Source organism: Benincasa hispida, chromosome 1 (assembly GCF_027475165.1).
Source record: "Benincasa hispida cultivar pf3 chromosome 1, pf3_genome.v1.1, whole genome shotgun sequence".
Taxonomy (NCBI): Eukaryota; Viridiplantae; Streptophyta; class Magnoliopsida; order Cucurbitales; family Cucurbitaceae; genus Benincasa; species Benincasa hispida.
In genome coordinates, this window is record NC_143478.1 from 40446049 (window position 1) to 40454374 (window position 8326).

Genomic DNA, 8326 nt, shown 5'->3' on the forward strand with positions numbered 1-8326 from the left:
AGAGATCGAGTTTTGAAGAAGTTCTACAAGAGGTATGTCTTGAAACTCACTTGTTTTCTACAAGAGCATACTTTATATTTTGCCAAAATTAGTGAATTAGAGTGTTTAGGTGATCCTGATGCTTTCGCTGTTGCTGACACAATCCTTCAATTATTAATTATGATGCGGTGAATTTATCCCCTCCACAATTTTATTTCTTCATGCATCTTATTACACATTAACAATTGCCGAATCTCTACCAATTCTCATAGTTAAACTTCCATTGCTCAATCTGTTTAGTTAGGAGTAGGAGTAGTGCATAATCCATTAACTTCTATCTTTTTACTTTTATTCATCGCCTCAAATGCATTACTTCCCAAACATTATTGAGTTAGAAGTCCCTGTGTTCGACCTCGGATCATCCCGAGAAACTTGTGCTTTCGTTATACTTGGCGAGAAAGTAAGAAAACTATTGGCAGGAACACATGGTCATCGCATACGAGCTTAATGCATATTTCATATTTTCCAGTCCAACGCATGACCGTCGACGCATGGTGATTAACGCATAACATAAGACAAGCATATTTATTTTCCTCTCCCTTTTCTAACCATCACATACTGATATGGTTTTTCGGACCACTCAAATTGCTCCAAAATGGGCCTGAACAGCTTGAACCGAACATGAACTTACTAAACCGGACCAGCCAAAACCCTTTTAAAGTTGAACCGAACAGAATTTGAAGAAAACTGGTCAATCCGGTCAATCCTCGATGGTCCTCGTTCAGTCAATGGGTCAAACTCGTCAAGTCGGTTTAAAAAAAAATTGCTCGCTCGTTGGTTCAGTTGATACTCGTCACTCGATGGCTGGTAGGTTGAAAAACTCGATCCTCGCTCAACTATGAGCAGCGTCACGACGCTCAAGGGCAGCGTTGCAACACTGCCTGGACAGAAGCTCACGATCCAGTTTTCTGCAAGTCGGCCTTCTTCACTTCTTTCTTCAATTACAACTTAATTTCAACTCTAATGACTCCAAATAAATTACAGACTCTTGAGCACACAAATAAGCTCATCAAATAACAACCAATTAGAAATTTAACTAAGGAATCAAAGAGAGTTTAAATGCCAAATCTCAAAAACTATATCAGTACCCCATTTTCATATATCTCATTAAAAAACACCCACCACACCAAAATTCAACCATATTGAATGCTTAAAAGATGCCCTGATACCAATTGTTAGAGTATACTAGCAAGTAGCGGAAGTAACAAGGATCAATAAGCATTCTAATTCATTAATTTTGGCTATAAATTAAGCATGCTCATAAACTAATAAGAGGGTTTCATGACATACCTTTGTAGAACCACTTGAATCTCGAATTCAGTTACAAGTCTTCTCCAAATCTACTTGTGAACCACCTTAAGGCCTCTCATATTATTCTCTTGGAGCCTTAAATGTAGTTGTGGGACTCAAAATAAGTTGAATAAAGGGAATTTTGAGAACAAGCACATTGTTGTAACTTGAAGAACACATTCTTCAACTTCTCAAGCTTTCCAGCAAAAACTCGTGAAGTGTATAAGTTTGCATGCCCAATTTCCACTTCAATCTTTTCTATTTATTACAGGACTATCATGCAATGAAGATTTTTGCATGAAGAGCAGCTCATGCTTGAAAATTTGACTCAATCAAATTGGTGGGAAATGAGTGAGCTACTACAAATAAGAAAGTGGAGATCTTCCACTTTTTCCAATTTTCAAGTTTTCAATTTTGATTTATAAATTGATTTCCAAAATCATTTTTTTTAAATTGATAACATTATTAATTTTGCAAAATTAATTCATTAATTAATTTTCTAATAAAATTAATAATAATTAAGTAAACAATTTAATTAATTCAATTAATTTAATATCAAATATAAATTAATTTAACACTAATTTCTCCATCATGAATCCTTATTCATGAATTTAATATTTAAATCATATTTAAATATTAATTGATTCTCCAATTTCGTTTAATTCCAAAATTTAACACGTAATTATATCACATATAATTACTATTTTCTTTAATTCTAATTTGAACATTTCAAATTAACTTATCATGCTACTCTAAGGCTAATCCATTTACGAGCTAGTAGGGGGACCTCTTAGACCTACAGATCATGGGCTCCAACGATCCGAGATTAATTGGCTAAACTCTTTTCACCGAATTAACCCCCATTCGTTAACTAATGAGTCACTCCACTAAAGCTCATAGTTGCACTTCCCTCACTATAGATATATTATGTCCACTCGATTTAATTATTATTAGTAAGTTAACCCTTCACAGGTTGTTCGTAATAACGGTTGGGTCAAATGTTTGTTTTACCCCCGAGATAACCTCTTGTTCCTTAAATCCCACTGATCCTCTAATGATCAATTGGTTTGTGATCCAATCAACAAACCGAGTCTCATTCGAGCCAATGGGAGGGTGGGGCCCTTTGTTCAAGACCCAGAGTCAGCACTTAAAGGAACAACCTCTCTACTATCCCTAAAACGAGTAGGAGTGAAATCCATCTTGCACCCTATGTTTCTAGCTATCTACCCGTTCTTACCCCTGATATGGAGGTTTATTGAGTCGGCGCTGTTAAGCCAACCATCACTTATGCAAATCTAAGGATAATCCTGAATAAACAGGAGTTCATAGTTAGATTAGGATTAGGGTCAAGTTACCTAGGTCATCGTTTTGAAATAGTCAGTCTTAAATAGTAAACAACGTTATAAAGTAAGAGTGATTATTTTCATGGTTCGATCATGTACAAACCCATTGCATAGGACGCCCCCACTCCTCATGTCATAATATGTACGAATTAGGATCACATCGTCTGTAGCACTTTACAACTCCTTGTAACAACTACAGAGTGAGCTGCATCCAATAGTGTTACCAGAATAAGACACCCAATCTTATTCATATACTATAGATCATTTTGACTATTTACTCGAACCCGATCCAGTTTTATGTCTCCACATAAAGTTCAAGTACTCATGTAATAGTCATGGATCTTTTAGTTTATTAGATTTATTTCTAAACGAAATAAGCAATTCATATTTTCAATAATAACTTATTGAATTTTCAGAAAAAGTTTTATTGTTTACATACCACGAGTCTTAGGACATAAAACCCAACACATTTATGATGCCATGAAACTTTTGGAGGAATATTATTCTCTTTGCTCCATAGACAAATATGATGAAATTGATAACATTGTTGATTCCATGTTGTACAAAAGTTATAATTGTTTGGTAGCCCCTTCCATTCAATATGGTTTTGATTTGATTACACATAATTATTCTCATGCATCTCTTCACTTTTGCAGCCACTTTAATTCAAATAAAAAACATGTTTCTCATTCTTCACTTCACTTCTCTAAAAAGAATGAATCTTCTTCAAAAGATGATAATGATAATTCTTTCAACAAATTTTTTCTGCCAAAATATAAATACTTTTAAAGTAGATTCAAATTTTCAAAAAAAAATTTGTTTATGTGAAAAACTTTGAACTAATAATTCAAATTCAAAATTTGTTTATAATACCAAAAACAAAAACAAAGCTTCTAATCTTTGCTCTATTTTCAATGTGCGGGTAAAAGGGATTGAGCCCAAAGCTCTTCCATATTCAAAGAAGAGTAAGAACTTTGGAAGTTGTTCCAAAAACCCCAAGAAACAAAAATCTAAAACGACCGAAAATTTTGATGTTCCCTGAAAAACATAAAAATCTTCAAGGTGAATGGGCACGGACTCAAAATCTGTAATGAAGGACATGTAAACCAAGTCTAATTGGACTTTTGTTTGACTAATTCCTCATATATACGACACCTCACTTTGCCAACGTCGAGCAAAGGATGCTAAAAATTTGCAAAGTCTGGACAAATTTTCTTGTTTCCTTTTTCATTTTTCTTTACTCTTTCTTTCTTTCTTATTTTTTGTTTTTGCATATTTTTTACTAATAAATAGAATAATTGATTTTTTTCCTTTGCAAGTTATCAAATAAAAAAAAGAAAAAGAAAAAGAAGCTCTCTAGGAAAAACAAAACAAAAGCAAGGAAATTCCCTCTCAAGTAAATAAATGATCAACAAAAACCAGGGAAGTTTCTCTCTACATTCCTTCCTTTTTATTTCTTGAACTCATTTGCTTATTCTAAGCATTGAGGACAATGTTCCATCTTTAAGTTGGGGGTGGGTAACATTGCATGGTGTTGGTATTCTTCATGATATTCTTTACTTTGTAAAAATGAGCCTCACTGGAAATTTTTGCTTTATAATGATCTATATAGAATCATAAATGCATCTCTGGAATCTTTGAGCATCTGAGCTCGGGTTAATAGATTATTGATTAGTTAGACTGATTACATAGATTCCGTGTCTCTGATCTGACATATCTGAATAAATTTGAGGCTATGATTCATCTTGATAGCACAATTTTGATTCTTTTAAAAAAACATATCTATTGAATTTTTATGCTCCAAAAGATCATTTTCTTTGAATGCAATAAATTCATGATTGTATAAATGCATGTTTGAACATTCAAGAATTTCATCAACTTGGTTCTATGCATCATTTGTTTTTACACAAACTCTTGATTCTTATCAATGAAACTTTCATGACACACTCTTTCTAATAAAGATACAAACAAAATTTTAGGCCTTTTAAAATTTTGTAACAAAATTTTGAAAAACTATTTTAAAAGAAACTTTCTTTTCCTTTTAATTTCATAAAAAAACGAATATTTAGCTTTTTATATTTATTTAGAATCTTAAAAATCTTAGAAATTTCATATCTACTTAATTTACTTTGTCACCCTGATAGGATAAATGTTAGTCTAAGAACAACCATCTTGTTTTAGAAGTAAGTCTAGGCAAAGAGGATAAAATAGGGCCTTCTTAACAAAAAAAAAAAAAAAAAGGAGAAGAAAAGAAAAAGTTGTTAGCATAAAAAAAAAGAGTTATTAAAGTAAGCTTGCGAGTTAACAAAAGACTTTCACTAACGTGTGTGTGCATGGATAGAGGTGAAAAGAGCTTCCTTCATTGTGTTTCTATTAGAGCCGGTGAGAAAAGAGTGATAGGTTCCCGGCAGTGCAAGTATGAAAGCTATCCCTTTATGTAAAAGAAATGCTAATTACATTTTGTGTGCATGAGTTTAAAAAAGCACCCTTGCCTTACAATTGCTTCTCTCCAATGCAATTTAGGTATATCTTACACCAATAACCGGACCAGTGTAGGATAAAGAGAAATTGAAAGTTGGATGTCTCATTTCTATTAGTTTAGGCCTTTAAGTAAACTAAAACTAGGTACTTTTCTTTTACGATTTTGCAAGAAAACGACTTTTTATTTTCAAAATAAGCTTCAACCTTCTGTTAGAAAAACTTTAAATTTCTAAATGCTTTCTTATATCCTTATTTCCTTGATTATTGAGAAATGAGATGAGAATCAATTCATTGTGTAAGAAAATTGAATGTATTGACAATTTGAATGTGAAGATGAAAATATTGCAACTTGTATAATCAATTTTGAATAAATGAATGAAACTTTGAATAAAAAATAAACAATAAAATTTTGATTGATTTAGTGCATAATTCTAGTTTTCAACTTGTTTGGGACGATCAAGACTTAAGTTGGAGGTTTTTTGATAGATCTTGTAAAAGACTATTTTTTCTATGTTAAAACCCTAAATTCTATAATATTTGTTTGCTTAAAAAGTTTATTTTATTGGTAAAAGACAACCCTAACATGCTTAAAGCTATTTCGAGGAGTTTAGAGCATAATGGAATCAAATTAACCAAAAGAGATCAAAGGAAGAGAAGAAAAGAAGGAAGAAAATTTTAAGATGTGCAGATTTTTTTACCAACTGACATCTTTTGTTCGTCACTAAAAGAAGATTTTTGTTGTCTGCCATTGTTTGTCTATCATTAAAAGCTGACAGGTAGTACCTGCAAAACAGGGCAGCGTTGCGATGCTCTAGAACTTGATGGAAAAAAAATAAAAACATGCATGCACCTCTACGCAAGTGAGCGTCGGACCAACGTCAGCCTAAGGTCGCACGTTGCTACCTTCTTCAATACAAAAACCCAAATTTTCCTGATTTCAAGGAGGGAACTTCAATTTTTAGAGAGAGAATTTGATATTACAGAGCTATTCTTGTAAATTTTGGAGAGATTCTGTCAATTTGTATTCAATCCTTGTACCAATTATGCAACTATCAATGGATTCTTGAAGAATTTCACCATCCATGAGTAGGCAATTCTTTTTCTTGTGGAATTATATAGGTTGACACTTTCTTGAGACTTTTCTTTGAATTTCTTTCATGTAGTTAGTTTCTTTTGAATGTTCTTGCTAAGATTTCGAATAAAATTGATTAAGAATGAATTGACAACTCAAGAATAATCAATTTTTGTATGCAAAAATTACATAGTCCTATAACACATTTTTAATTAGGGTTGAAAGAATTAATAATCTTGATAGAAAATATAGACTTATTTTCCTCTTTTCTTAAAGAACCTATTGATTTAGAATATTCATATAATCAATATTGAATTTTCAGTCTTTTGATTTCAAGATTTGGCATAGTTAAGAAAGCTCGTGAGTTTAATGCAATTTAGGGATTAATCGTGAAATGTCTTTAGGAAGCAATTAAGACCTAGATTAGAGTTAATTGTTAAATTAGCTAATTAGAGCATTAGTGATTTATTCTTAATGAACTATTGAATAATTTAATTGCATGATTCTTTGTTAAGTCAATGATAGAAATGCCTAGTTTACATAAAATCCCCAAGATTTCATTTCCCATTGAATCTTATCTCATAATCTCTCTTATTTATCTCATTACTAAATTTCCTATAGGGAAATTATTTCAAATAGTAAAACTGTTGAAAATATTTACAAGATATAGCAAAATTTTAGATCTATCAACGATAGATGCTAATAGACACTGATAGACTTCTATCAATGTCTATCAATGTCAATGATAGACACTGATAGAAGTGTATCAGTGTCTATCAATGTCTATCATTGATAGTTCTAAAATTTTGCTATATTTTGTAAATATTTTGGTTCAATTTTCTATATTTTAAAACAACCCTTTCCTATATCAATTCTTGCTTTTCATTTAGTTAGTTTCTAGTTCTTTAAAACAAACAACTTCCCCATAAATCTTTTGCATTTTGGAATTCAATTAGTCTATTTCAGACCAATTAATAGAGGTTCTCTTGGGATTGACCTTTTATTCCATTATTGTTATGTGCTAGTTTTAGTGTTAGTTAGAGTATTATAAATTTCATTTGCTTTGGGTAAGATAGAATTCACAGCACCTATTTTTGCACCGATCAAATATTAATTCATTTTCAATTATAAAAACAATCTTCCAATATTGAAATCTAATTTTCTAAACTAAAATTGAATTTTAATCAAAAATTAATTTTTGAAATCTAATTTCAAAACTAAAATGGAAAAATTATTAATTCTAAAATTAATTTTTAATTAATTAAATTAATTTAATATCAAATATTAAAATAAAACACCTATACCAAATATGAATTTTTATTCATGTAATTAATATTTAAATCATATTTAAATATTCATCAATTCTTCAATTTAATTCGATAATTATCCATTTAATTATATCACATATAATTAATAATTTTCCTAATTCGAATTTGAACGTTTCAAATTCTCTCATTATGCTATTTTAAGATTTGATCCGTTTGTGAGCTTGTTGTTGGTTTGTGTGTCGTAAAACTCGTAGTTTGTAAAGTTAAACACATTCTATTATCAATAAAGATGTTATTCATTTCTTCAATAAAGTTGTTATTGAATTTTTAAAATTGCATTCATAAAGTCTAAATCCAATAAATTAAAATCCATGACTATTACAAGAATACTTAAACATTATGTAGATACATAAAGATGGATCACGTTCGTGTATATAGCCAAAATGGTCTATAGCATATGACTAAGGTTGGGTGCCTTATTCTAGTAACACTATTGGATGCGGCCTACTCCGTAGCAGTTGCAAGTTGTTGTAAAGGTGCTACAAATGAAGTGATCCTGATTTGTTCATGTATTGACATGAAGAGTGGGGGCATCCTATGTGAAACCTGGATCTCAATTTTCCTACTTAAGCAAGTAATTAAGGGAATTAACTAAGTTAAATCGTATGTTGAAAAGAAGGAAAATTCTAAGTATTTGAATAGGTTTGCTGAATAACTCTAAGTTGAGCCTTAACTAGTAAAATTTTTTCTAAGTGTCAAGTCAAAAAGAAACCATGCGTTTAGTGTTAGGAAGCATTAACGCATAAGGCTCTAATGGGACTAGGTTTGTAGAG